The sequence below is a fragment of the Anguilla rostrata genome, chromosome 5 (genome assembly GCF_018555375.3).
Source record: "Anguilla rostrata isolate EN2019 chromosome 5, ASM1855537v3, whole genome shotgun sequence".
Taxonomy (NCBI): domain Eukaryota; kingdom Metazoa; phylum Chordata; class Actinopteri; order Anguilliformes; family Anguillidae; genus Anguilla; species Anguilla rostrata.
In genome coordinates this window covers 36,944,027-36,957,270 of record NC_057937.1, presented here as the reverse complement: position 1 = coordinate 36,957,270, position 13,244 = coordinate 36,944,027, and the positions used below count along the sequence as shown (strand labels likewise).

General features: G+C 39.4%; 1 long non-coding RNA gene across 2 annotated transcripts; it reads right to left on the bottom strand.

Moving 5' to 3' along the window:
• Window positions 1-4,687: 4,687 nt before the first annotated feature.
• LOC135255188 (uncharacterized) lies at window positions 4,688-12,637 on the bottom strand. Of its 2 annotated transcripts, XR_010330109.1 has the most exons (6): window positions 12,613-12,637; window positions 10,061-10,101; window positions 6,858-6,882; window positions 6,713-6,759; window positions 6,587-6,615; window positions 4,688-5,619 (listed from the first exon to the last, which is right to left on the bottom strand). It is a non-coding gene; the product is annotated as an uncharacterized LOC135255188 (long non-coding RNA). The 2 variants fall into 2 exon arrangements; XR_010330107.1 differs by lacking the exons at window positions 10,061-10,101; window positions 12,613-12,637 and adding an exon at window positions 9,546-9,582.
• Window positions 12,638-13,244: the final 607 nt, after the last annotated feature.

Genomic DNA, 13,244 nt, shown 5'->3' with positions numbered 1-13,244 from the left:
AAACACGTGCAGAGAGAGAGAGGTGCAGTTAGAGCAAGAGACAGGTGCAGGCAATTGCAGAACTCAGCGTTAGAGCAGGCTAGAAAGAAAAGGGGCGGAGCTACAGCGCAGCATGGAAAAGGGGAGACTGGTTAATGTATTAGTATAGTGATCTAAACTATCAAAAACCCAAAACTAGTGTGTGTTAGTTCATTAGTAATAGTCACATGTTAGTATATTAGTGAGGTTAGTACTTTACAATCTATAAGTTAGTAGGGATTAGTAGAAATTAGTGAAACTAGAAATAAGCAGGAAGTAAGGCGAGAATGGAAAGAAGGGGGGAAACCACGAAAACCCGGAACCACCCGAATAGTGAAATCACACAAGTACAGGGGAGTGAAGCAGCTCAGGGAACACAGACACAGAGACAGCACTGGGGAGACAAGTGACCGGAAATACAGACTACAACAATAACTCTGAAAATTATATTATCCCTCTCTAATGTATTCATTTTAATTTTAAAAAAGTAATACCTAAAAGCTGGTGATACATGAGGAAGATAATTACTCCAGGTCTCATTTTTTTTTCAGACTGAATCTGTGAATTTCTCTAACCAACGATCTGTTGTTCGCTACACTGCTTTTCTTGCCCATTTCCCCTCTATAATGTGTTGTCACAGGAAATGAGGGGAGGACTCAATCCAAGCACTCTTAGCAGCAACATGTATCCCCCTGCCCTTTGCACCCCACCCCAACCTCAACATCATCTTCTTTCATCTTCATGGGGGTGGTTCTACACGCTACTTGTACCTTCAGGCTTTTTGAATGTGAGTGAGGCATGGTTGTGTCACTGTGTTGACTAGCTGCACAGAAGTACACAGCGCTGTCTTCCTCTGTCAGAGTCTTCATTATGAAAGAGCCAGAGAGGGTTCCTGGCTTCTTAATTTCAAATCTCATTTTCTTCTTTTTGAATTCATCCTCAAATTCAGCTTCATTATTTGTAAGTATATAAGCAATTAGTTCAAATCCTTTTCCCAGCTGCTGCCGGTACCAGTACATGTAGTCAAGATTATTGTCGTTGTGAGAGCAGGAGATATTCAGCTGACCCCCTGGGTTTGTGATGACCTGGAGAGGAATCTGATGCACATCTGCACTCCAGCCGAACCCTGCAAAGCAAAACACTGTGAGGCAAATAAACACAAACCTGCTAGTAGACAATATTATTATTTAAATTCAATGTGGCCTTTACAAAACAACAATGCATGTTTGTCTCACGCATCGGTGATTCTACCGCAAAAATAATACTTTCCCAAAGGTTTCCGGGAGGAAAGCAGGGTTGAAAATACTTTAAGGGGAAAAGATTATGACATACTAATTGAACAGAGACAAAAGGAGAGGAGTAACAGGTGTGCCTTTTCCATCTTCTCTGGTGTGGTAACTGTGCCGATGAGTTGAATGCTTTCTCACAGAGATGCACAGATGGCTGTATTTGTCGTTAAGAGGCCTTGTCAGGAAACCACAAGGATATTCACTGCACATAGTGTTGTTATATCTCCCTCTATAGGCCAGATGATGAAATGTAACTTTTTTTAATTTAAAAAAATGTTTTTAAAAAAATCAAAAGGTGGTGTTTATAGCACACTGCATTGTTTTTGACACATGAGTTTGGATATATAGAGTATATAGACTTGTCCCCGGGTCATTCTAGCGTTTTTTGGATTATGTTATGCAACAAAAATATGAAGATGCTTAGTGAAATAAAATTCATGGAAAACTTATGGTTAAAAAATAGCTTTAGAACATTCCTTATTGAGTGTGTGGAAAACATGTAAGAATTTTTAAATTGTCAAATTAATTCATTAATTCATATATCTTGTAGGTGTACTTTACCAGTGTTGTGAATTTGCATAATTCTGATGTTAATATGGAAAAACAGGCCAGTCATAGAATTGATTTTGATGTGGATTTATGTGGCTTATTGAACATTCTGTAAAAATTTCTACTTGTGAGCCTCAATCATATATGATTGTTCACAGGAAACAACAGATAAGTCCAATGAGGAGCCAGTGCCTCATAGTAATTTCCTAATTGTCATTCTGCTAGTATTTTTGTGAGAACAGACTTTAATGTCACTTTTCTTTAAAAAATAATAATTTGGCGCCAAAGTGGGGCTGTACGCATTCAGTTCCCATTCTACTATGGAATGCCCAATTACCATCCAACCTTTCATACGCAACTTCAACATGCAGTCCACGGGTGCCCGATTAGCCAATGAGGGTTTCTGGATAGTGATGAAATGCAAACCCCTAACTGACTGAGCCTTGCCATACCCTGGGCAATGTAATTACTAATTGCGCATCACCCTATCACTCCATAGCCATACCCCTTTCAAGATGGCTTATTCTTTTTAAATGCTGCTCTCTACTGTGTGGGACTGGAACCTGTATATAAACTCAGTTTTTGACAGGTGCAGTGGTGTGATTGTGCCACAGTGCTGCTTGCCGCGCAGAAGTACAGGGCAGTGTCAATAGGGTCCACGGCTTTGATCTTTAAAGCTCCATTTTTAATATTTGGTCTCTCAAAAGTATATCTCTCTTCTTTGAAGTCTTTTTCAAACTCAGGGTTGCTACCCACAACTGAATAGACCATTAACTTGATGCCCTGCCCTTTTAGCTGCTGAAACCAGTACATTGCACTGGCGCTGAGATCATTGTGAGAACAAGACAGAACCGTTTCTCTTCCTTCCAGACTGAAAGCCTCCTTTGGTGTTTGGAAAACATCAAACCCTTGCACAGAACCTGGGAAAAAAAAGAAATTAGAGAAACATCTCTTCCTCATATGAAATGAATGAATGTGTAATTAAATGAACTAGTGTCTGGATATAGTATTTATAATCCTAACAAACAATAAAGAACATGGCTGATGTTCAGCACATGTGAACAGAAACCTAATAAAAAAAATCAGATTCAGGAGGAATTCATTTCTGGGTATATGGAAAGGTAATGGACACTTACAAGCTGAGTAGATCATGAAGAGCAAATGTAGCAAGTAAGACATCCCTGCAGCTGAAAAGCTCTGTAGGATCTGACTGCTGAACAGTGTCACTCCTCTTCTTTTCAATGAAAAGTTTACAGGAAGTGACTCAGTTAAAGGGACAGAGCACTGGTTTTCCACATTCCACTGCATCAGTGTAGCTCAGGAGTCTGAAACCCAGGTCCTGGAGATCCACAAGCTCTGTTGGTTTTTGTTTTCACCTTAAAAACATCACCCAGTTTAGACCCAAGAAACCAGGGGAGGTGAGTTAATGGTGAAATCAACTGTTTTAAGTGATTAATTCAGCGACGGATAACAATGAAAACATATCAAAGCTTACGGCTCTCCTGGACCAGGGTTGCAGATGCCTGATGCAGATTGTATCTTAAAACATGGCAGTGGGTTAGTTACCCATAGCCAGATCATGTTCATAAATCTTAGCAGGCTTAGTCTTTTCTTGTTTTGTTTTTTTTTTAAAAAACAATTGCATTACATTTCCTTTAGTAGGTGCTCTAATCTAGAACAATTTACAATGTAGGAGAAACATAATGATGAATTCACCTAATATGAACAATAATGCCAGGCCTGGCTAACTACAGTCCCAGACACACAAGTAAAGATGCACCCCACTAAAGTACTAGTTCACATAACTGTTAGTCAGAACCAAAGTACAAGTTCTGTATCAAAAACTAACAAGCACCTGTCATGGTTCTGTGTTTCCGTCTGTCTTTCCTTATTGGGCCGCCAGATGGCGGCACTTCTGTCTTGTGTCCTGCTCGTTCCTCTGTTAATTGTATTATTGCTTTCAATTATTTTATTATTGTTTCTGATTGTGTCTTGTTATCCCCTCCTTTTTTGGTTTGATTGTTCTTTGAGTTCACCTGTGTCTTGTTACCCCTGTCTATTTAAGTTCTTTGTCCCTTTGACTCAGGTGCTGGTTCCTTGTGTTTGTTTCTGACTTGTGTTTGTTTCTTACTGTATGTACCTACCCGTGTACTCTGCCTGCCTGTGTTCTGCCCTGCCCGTGTTTTGAGTTCCTCTTGTTTTCTGTTTTTCTTAGATTTTTTGGAGTTTGTGTTTTTGCCCATTGTGGCCTTTTCTGTTCCCTGTTTGTGTTTGCCTTCTTTGTTAGTAAAGTCTTTGTTAATTTTCCCTTTTTGAGTTTCTCTTTCCTTATTCTGCGCCTGGGTCCTAGCCTCCGCATCGTGACAGCACCTGGACGACCAAGACAAAACCATAAAAATACAACCTAAAACCATAACCTGAAATAGTACTATCGGTGGAAGTGCTACAGGATGGGTATGGAGGGGAACAAAGATATAGCCTGAAAAGGAGGACCGTCAGTCAGCTTCAAAAGATGGCCAGTGATTCTGCAGTCCTGACCGTGTTGGGAAGAGCATTCCACTCCAGTGGGGCCAGTAAAGGCTGACGGAAGCGACCATGCAGGGACGGGAGAGCAAGTCACCTAGAGGTCGAGCGATCTGAATAGGGTGTAGGGTTTGAAAATTGATTGGTGGAGCAATCCCATTCATTCCCCTGTAGGCTAGTACCAAGGCTTTAAACTTGATGTGAGCTGTAACCGGTAGTCAGTGAAGTGAGATGAGGAGGGGTGTGACCTGAACACACATGAGAAGATTGTAGACAAGTGATGGCTGCCTGATGTCATGTCACATCCACTTTTATTTATCTTCTGTTGATTTTTTTCTTTTGGCTTTAATGATTTCTGTATAATGATCACTCAGTGCTCACTGTCTGTGAATGCTAAGACAATGCAGCACATAAAAAATACATCAGGTCAGTCTTCACATTCATCTCTCCATTCATTTATTTTCACAAGGTATGCAAAGCAATGTTGCATTTGCAATTAACAAAAAGCAAAAAAAGTTCTTTAAATCCCTGTCAATGTCACTATCAACATTTTGCTTGGATTTGTACTTCAACAATTAAAGTTAATAAAAATACAGATCGAGGGTGTACCTTTTTTGAGAATTCTTTTTTACTATATGATTAAAAACAAATACAATTTCACCTCTGCATTTGATTATTATGATAATTCCATTAATTTACACTCTGCCACATCCTGTCCTTTGACCTTTGAAAATGCAAATTTCCCTCATTAAAAATAATGTATTGACATAATTGTACTTTTTTGTGCTCCTGTACTCATTGTCATTGGATTTCATGCCTTACAATGCATGACTAAGATGATGCACCTTATTCTAAATAAATATTTAGCATAGAAAATAAGTTCCAGAAGCCAAACAAAAATACACACATTATTTTGATATAATAAAAACACTGATAATCATGTCAGGCATAATATAAAATGGCTCCTCCTCCACTCTAACAACACATCCCTTGCTCCACCATCTTAAAACAATCTGTTGAAAGGATAGCATGGTAATTACATGATAGTGACAAGTACGTAAAATATTTCATTATCTGTACAAGAGACATATTCTGATATATTGTAATATGGGTTGATTAGCCAAAGCTAATTTTACAATGCTTCTCTTTTTGTAATAAGCCTTTGATTGTCACTTGCTGTTGCTGATTCTCTTCTGCACTTTGGCTTACATACGCACTGGTGAGGGTTGCTCAACTCAGTCTGTAAACGAAAGTCACAGTCAAACCCTAAACATATCATTAAAAAAAAACTGTTAAAAAAAAAAAAAAGTTAAAATGCACTTATGCTGTTTCTCCTACCATTACAATCAGTAATAAAGAAATGAGGAATAGACATGTGTTGCATAGATACGGTAAGTGTGATGGCACACGGTTAAAAATGCTCGCAGTCGGGCCGTCTGGTTTGGTAGTGTAGAGGTATAAGCACTACCACCGCAGAGACCAGGGTTCAATCCCCGGCAACGGTACTTCTGGCTTGGTCAGACGTTCCTACAAACACAATTGGCAGTGTTTGTGGGTGGCTCTGCCAATTGTGGGTATGAGTCCTGATCAGTGAGCCGGTGAGGGTATGAGTCCTGATCGTTGCATTAGCGACTCCTACTGGTTGGTCAGGTGAAAAGAAGCACCTGGCAACTGTATCGGAGGCATGTGGTAGTCTACACCCTCCCCAGACCAGAGGATAGCTCATCGACCAGGACCGTGATTCACACGGGGAATTGGTATAACGACTAAACTGGGGAGAAAAATGGGAGAAGAATGGCAAAAAAAAAAAAAAAAATTCCTTGCAGTCTGGGTGACTGGTATGCAAGACTGAGCTTCAGACATTGCAAGCTTCTCTGCTGCAGCAATGCTGCAAGATATCAAGCATGCTGTGTGTAGATACTTGTGGTTATGGGCCTACTTTAAACGGACATGACCATAACGCGCAACTAGAAATAGTATCTCTGAGTCTATGAGAAAAAAAAAAAAAAAAAAACAGCTTACAATAAAGCTAGGCAAGATAGACAAAAAAGCAGGTGGAAAACAAAATCTTAAATTAACTTGTTCATTGTTCTTCATAAGTTACCCTGACAGGCAACAATGGTATAATATACATACAGAGAAGAGAGACTGAATTTTCAGTGGGACGTCGCTGTTGTATATCTTTGTGTTGGGGGTAGAATACATACCTACATTTTGCTATCTTTGTCCTGTATCTCTGTGGGGGGAAAACCATAAATACATTACCAGAAATCTTACACCATTTTAACCAAATTTAAACAATCAAATATACTTCATATCCACATTCAACCCACCATAATAGAAAACCGCACTGTATGTTGCATCCTCTCTGATTAAGTTCCTGATTAGGGAATGAGAATAGAATGGGAAATCATAGACTCAGAAGGAAAATATTCTCACAAGGTAAACATGAACTCAGAGTGGAAAATTGGGACTGACCATCTCACTGTTGGTTGCACACATCCTGTAAGACAAAGGCTGTGTCCCAAACCGCATACTTCCATGCTCCGAGTGCACATAGCGAGCATGCCGCCATCTTGGAGTGCGAGTCCAAACCGAAGTTCGGTAGTGCGGAGCACGGATAAAGTACCCGGATGCGCACTCCATTTGATCAAAATTTGAAGTGTGCATCCGTGCATGCTCCGACTGGGAAAAATACCATAATTCCTTTCGCGAAAACGGCCAAAAACAACGGTAATGGCGGATGACAGTCTAGTGTAAGCTACTCTCTCGGATTGGAAACTGAAATCATGTCATAGGAAAATGGTAAACAGGAGTTGGTGTATAAATAAAGTGGTACAGTGTTAATGAATAACGCAATATGTAAAGTATCAGTTGTTTTTATTAGTTTAAAGATATGTACTTTTAACGAGTGTAACGAGCTATATTGAATACATCGGTGCTAATCGTCGGGTCCCGTCTTGAATTATAAACTGCCGTTTTATTCTCGCCACTGCCCATCTTTTCATTTAATTTGAAATACACCCCTTGCCTATGGAGTAGCCACCACAAACATGACCGGCTCCATAAATTTTGCCTAACTGAGTACCCAGCGCGAAAGTATACAGCGCGAAAATAATGAAAAAACAGACACGACTGTTTACAATGAAATGGCAACTTTATTATGGGGTTGACAGTACACTGAAAGCTATCCAAACTGCAATTAATATTTTCCAAGCTATCGTTGCCTTCCACTGCTCTTCTGACAGCAAAAAGGAGAATTCAATTGAAGTGGCTAGCTCGCAAAAAGTTGCTGATATTAGCCTACTGGTTAGTCTAGATCATAATATTTCAGTAGCCTACTACTACTCAGTGTGAGCATCTACCGACCTGGTTCGTTCGGTAGACAGAAAATATATCAGATTTTCAACTGTAGTCTATGTAAAATAGGCGAAATATAAGTAACAACCTGTACCTAGTTATGTAGAAAAAAACGTCCTTGTTATGCTCCGGAGGTAATTCTTTCAGTACTTTCGCGATTTTCGCCCAGTGCTAGCTTTAGTTGCTACGGGGACATGTATCTGCCACTGCATAGAGATTAATGGAACTTGTCTTTACTTGAGATCATATTGTAGAAGTGTCCCGTCTTGTGTATTTCAGGTTAATATGAAAAAGGCTGGTCCCTACTAGCATTTCTAGCGATCCGTTACATATTCACAGTTGTAACCCAAGTAGCAGGAAGCAAAATAGCCATTAAGAAGAAGCGACATTTGCACTACTTAATGTTCGCGATTATGGAATTAATTAGAATATAAATATAACTAAAATGTATATGTATTAAGTAAGATTTTTTCCCATTTAGACAGTTGTGTAATTTTTACAAGACTTGCATTTAAATAGGTAACGGAGTCCAGTCCGCTTGATTAAATATGAAATAAATGCGGTAGCATTTCAGATGGTCGATAATATGCCCTCTCACTCTCACGTTATTCCCCTTAGGTTTATTACCGATTTTTTACCGATAGTTACGGCAAAGGTTAAAGGTTATGGGTCAGATGTCGTCACGAAGTGCATCCCACTCATTTAACTGTTTCTCCGTGCTACTGCACTTCCATGGTTCGGAGTGCATAGTCCCAAGCATTGCCTGGAGTGCGTATTCCGGAGCACGGTAGTGTGGAGCATGGAAGTTTGCGGTTTGGGACACAGCCAAAGAGCCATATTATTTCAACAGATTAAAGTTTGGTAATGCATTTTCACATTATGTGTGAGGGAGGGGAAGTGTGAAGACCAGACGCGACCAAACAGGGTGTCAGGGTTCTGTTGTCTTCTGTGTCTTCCCCCTGTGTTGTTTCTCTGTTGGGCCGCCAGATGGCGGTACCTTGGTTTTGTGTTCTGTTAATTGTTTTATTGGTTCTCATTATTCAATTATTAGTTGTGTTTTGTCTCGTGTTCCCCTCCCTCTCTGTGGCTTGATTGTTCATCGTGCCCTCCTGTGTCTCGTCTGTGTCTTTCTATTTATTTTCTCCCTCTCCCTGACTCAGGCGCTGGAATCTTTTGCTTTGCCTTGCTTTGTCTGGTTTGTACCTGGTTTGCGACCTGCTTGTTTGTTCCTGTTTCTGCCCGTTTACCTGTTTGCCTGCTTGTGCCCTGCCTGCCCTGTTTTCCTTTGTTTTTGGGTTTTTGCATTTTTGTTTTTTGTAAATTGTTTGAAGATTTTCGTTGTTTGTTTGTTTCACCCTGCAAGTCCCTTTGTTCCCTGTTAGTTTATTAAAGTCTTGTTTTCCCCAGTTTTGGACTTTCTCTTTTACTCTGCGTTTGGGTCCATTCCCGCACCCACCCCTGACACAGGGTATCTATAAGTTACCAAAGGACACTCCAGTAACCACTGAGTCTCGTGAGAGACGAAATAAGGGGGTGCTATACTCCTAAGGGACGTATCCCAAATAATGAATAATAAACCCCTAAACGGGTAACTGAGGAAGAAGGAGTATATAAAGAAAATAATGGAACAGGGAAATGAGAAATGAAGAATAAACGACTTCGAACCAAAGCTGAGAAAAAGAAAATGTCTTTTCAAAAACAAACAGATGTTCTGAGGCCAACTAAAACCAGGGGGAAAACTGGTTAGTAAGAGGCAGAAAGGTTTGTGCCCCGAAGGTGACACAATAACCCCTTAAAACCACCAACCTCAGAATGTGGACAAATACTGTCCTAATTCCTTTCCTTTCCTCCTTTCCTCCTTTCCTCCTCTCCCCTCTCCCCTCTCCCCTCTCCCCCCTTTTAAATTCCTTGGTTCCTAAAATCTTTACACCTTGCTCAGAGAAGCGACAGGGAACTGACTAGAGCAAAATACGTTACACTCAAGCACCATTCCACTGCCTACTGACGCTTTAAATACCCAGCCCCAGGTGTGGCTGGTAATCAGCGGAAGATGTGAGCAACCAACAGGTGAAACAGATCCGAGGTAATCCTGCAGGAATGCAAGGAATGTTAGAGCAGGAACAATCATCCTACAGGAACCAAAAATAACGATTAGCCGAGTGGCTAATCTGCAAGATCGAAACGAATCGTCCCCACACACCAAAATAACGATTAGCCGAGTGGCTAATCGGAATGCTAACCACTGAGCCGGTGCAGAAACGGAAAAATGATCTACCCGGCACAGAAACCGTGACATTATGTGCCATGCAAAATATCATTACCCGAACCAGCTTGTTCATTGTGACATTCCAAATTTTCTCCACTGTGGGGAAATAAGATGTAAGAAAAAAATTAATTAAATACAAGCAACGCTTTTGAGGGACATGAGTCGTGATGGGGTTTTCTTATGATTTCATAAAAACAGTCGTGTGGATGTTTTGACAAAAGAGGAAGTGGATGTGTCAGTCTCACCTTAGATTGGCCTCTCCCCTCTGACCTGTATTAAAAATAATTAGACACCCAGAGGTGGGTAGTAACGCGTTATATTTACTCCGTTACATTTACTTAAGTAACTTTTTGAATAAATTGTACTTGTAAGAGTAGTTTTAATGCAACATACTTTTCACTTTTACTCGAGTATATTTGCGAAGAAAAAATGTTACTTTTACTCCGTTATATTCGGCTACATTCCGCTCGTTACTTTTATTTTTTTACCCATTTTTTACTCAATGCACGTTCTGTTTGTTTCATTCTCTCAGAGAGACTTCAGCCAAAGAGGCTGACTGGTCTTTGCTTTGGCTCTGTCACAGCCCCAAATGACTCCGTTTCACCAATCAAACGTAGCCAGTCACGGCACACAGAAGGATGAGTGGGCAACAACAATGGCTGAAACAATGGCGGGTGATTCGTAGGAGGCAGAACACCCCTGGCCTCACGTTCAAACTGTGATTTACTTACAGACTACCAAAAACAGTAGTTACATTATGCGCTGCCTTCTTTGTCTGCCTAGAAATGTGGACATTTCAGCCTACAAGAACTCAACTTCGAACTTGAGAAAATATGTGGCGGTAAGTTGTAGGTTAGTTTTGGCTGTGGATAGCTAACTATTTGACTGAGTGGTCATTTATTGTCTTGGACAATCCGTTTGTGAAATATAAGCGCATCGGTACCTTCCAAAATAGCTGTGCCTAATACCACACGCCTTGTATACGGCGTTGTCACCCTTTTTAGTACAATCTGGCTTGATTGACAATTAATTTATTCAGTAGGTGAGAGTATAAGCTTTCTAACGATGTATAACATGTCTAATTTTGCTTTTGGAATAGCGTTTTTTCAGGTCAGCGTAACCGAAATTTTTCTCATCATCGCATTCACTTATGCATTCACTCACGAAACGAGGTCAACTATTATTCGTAATTTCTTGGGAAATACTATTATTATTGAGGACTTCTGGGCATAGCTAAGCCGCATGTTTGCTGATAGACCTAGCTGACATCGTTTTCTGAAGCAAAACAGAAGCGGATTGAACTGTATTTTTGATTTACTGTCTTTGTCTCCATCTACTGAACACAGATAAGATTTCATCATTGCTATGTAAGTAGGCTATTATTGTTCAAAATACTTCGGTTATATACGTTATTTTTGAAATTGAGTGTGTTTAAATACGTTACTGGTATTAATGTGGATATTTCACAATGTAAGCGTTAGTTAGTAGTGTAATAGTTTTTGTGAAGCATGCAACAGTCATGACGTGAGCGCTGGAACAGTGCATAGCATTGCATAGCATACATAAAGTTTGTTTACGCTAAACCGGAAGTTCTGCACATATTCCGCGCAAGGCATCATGGGACTTTGGAATATTGTGGATACGTGCATCATAAGGTACAATAATAGTGCGACAAAGCATTATGTTTTCCACATATAAAGTTTCTGTTTGAATTTGAGCAGGCTCCTCTTTGTTGTGATGATGAGTCTATTTTAATGGATAAATCCCCTGTAGCCTCATTGATATTTTTTCTGTCAACGGAGGGTTCACCCCAACGAACTGATGAGGTATATAGACTTAATAGAGTACAACAGAAAGCGAAAATCCTCCTCTTCTGACGAACCTCCTGTGCATTGTTTTATTTAAAGGGATATGATTTAGGCCATATTTGAATTTGCACATGGCTATTTTATATTTTGTTTATTTCTATTGGACAAGCATTTACAATTTTAGATTTTGGACATTTGGATTTTTACGTTCATCTTGCTCTGCTTATTTCAACATTAAATCAGATTATATGAAGTAACTCAGTACTTGAGTAGTCTTTTCACAAGATACTTTCTTCCTCTTACTCAAGTAATTATTTGGATGACTACTTTTACTTCTACTTGAGTCATTATTATTTTAAAGTAACAATACTTTTACTTGAGTACAGTTTTTGGCTACTCTACCCACCTCTGTAGACACCAAACAGCTCAGAATGAGGGCATAAAACAAAAACATTCAAGTTTCTAAAGTGTATTACAACCAACATACCTCTGCACTCTTCAATTTCAGTGTATCCAATCAAGTTGTCCAAAATGTCACTGTCATACACAGTGCAGACAAAACAAACACATTGCTGCCGTAAATATGTTATTTGTTGTGCAGAGTTTTATCCAAGCCTTTTTTACGCATTCATACAGAATCATTCACACTTAATGGTGCAACATAGCTGCCTGAATTACAGTATATAAATTAGACAGGATCTTCATCTTTTAAATTACTTTTAAATGATCCATCACTCTCACAAAGAGAACATTAAAAATACTTTATGACAGATTAAAAAGATAGATATTAATACCATACCTTTCTCTACACTTTTTGCATGCTGTTGTAAAGGGGAAAAAAGTATTCAGAAATCACAGAACCGATATCGATAACGTTTCAGAAAATATATAACTTTAAAAGGTTTAATTCAATCTTCTACTGGGACTTTTGACGTTTATTCAGGGTGTGAAAGAAAATTTCAGTGCCGCTGACTGCAATCGAATGTTTTTCACATTTACCGTTCGATTGAGCCAGTACCATTCAAAGTACATTTTTATGGGTTAGTGCTGTCCGATTGTGATAGCTACTTCACATTAACCTTGTTTTATCTTAACTTGGTTAGCTAGCTAGCACAAATTATTATTGGATATAAGTCAATGTGCTTAGCTATCGATACTTGATATACTAAGTTAGCTAGCTTGTGAAAATTCATTCTCGCAAAATGAGCGTGTATCATGGAGGTAGCTATGGTAACGGGGCATGGTCTGTCAATCTGACAGTTCAGGTTAACTTTTACGGGGGGAAATTTAGGCTTAGAAAAATTATTGCACATTTGTTTTGTTGTTGCCTAATGACAACTGGCAAGTGTCACATTCAGCCACCATATTAATCCTTTAAAACGTCATGATGTATTCTTCAGATCAAATACAATAATTATGTTTTCAATATGG